The sequence below is a fragment of the Myotis davidii genome, unplaced genomic scaffold (assembly GCF_000327345.1).
Source record: "Myotis davidii unplaced genomic scaffold, ASM32734v1 scaffold679, whole genome shotgun sequence".
In the NCBI taxonomy this organism is placed as follows: Eukaryota; Metazoa; Chordata; class Mammalia; order Chiroptera; family Vespertilionidae; genus Myotis; species Myotis davidii.
In genome coordinates, this window is record NW_006290023.1 from 1188423 (window position 1) to 1189304 (window position 882).

Sequence of the window (882 nt, forward strand, 5' to 3'; positions counted from 1 at the left end):
TGAACAAGCTGTCAAACTGTAAAATGAAGACAATCTGTGACACTGCACTTTTTGGCCCTGTATCACTCACCCCACCCTAATCTCCACCCGACCTGCAATTTGCCTGGTGGAATGACCTGCCTCCTCCAATTATTTCCTCTCCTGGGTCCCCCACAGAACAGATCATCTGGGCCTAGGGTGAAGTCTGGATGGTGATTTGGTGGGTCCCCTCTGCTTGAACCCTGAGGGGAAAGGTCACTAGGCTCTCAGTGTTCAGCTACCTGGCTGGAGGAGTTGTACGCTCTAGCTGAAACAACCTCCTCACCACCATCTATTTGGCACTCACTGTGTACTGAGCATGTTAAATCCATTTTATTACTCAAAACAGTTTTAAAAAATTATTTCTATGAAGGCATTTACATTGTGAAACATTCAAACACTACATTACTATACTGTGAAAGTTTTTTCTGCCCCAAAGACAAGGGCAGTTTGAAATGTGTCCTTCCATATTTTCTGGAGTGCCTATGTGATCTTACTTAATCTTACAAAGCCCCCCTGAAGCAAGCACTGGGTGCGTTGAGTGAAGCTCAGAGAAGTCAGGTCACTTGGTCAAGGTCACAAAGCCTGTGAGGAGCATGACTTGAACCCAGGCCTATCTGTCGCCAATGCCAGGAGGAAGACAGGGAGGAAGGGCCCTTGTGTCGAAGGATTCCTCTTAGCTTAACCAAAGTTGTGGCTCATTTATTCAGCCATTCAACAAACGTTTATTGGGCATGGCTGTGTGCTGACTGAAGAGTGAATGCTACACATGGGGCCACTGTCCTCCTGAAACTCATGGCCAAGGCATGTGACACCATCCATTGTCAAGGAATCAAGCAGAAATCAGCTGGGCACAGTTAGGGA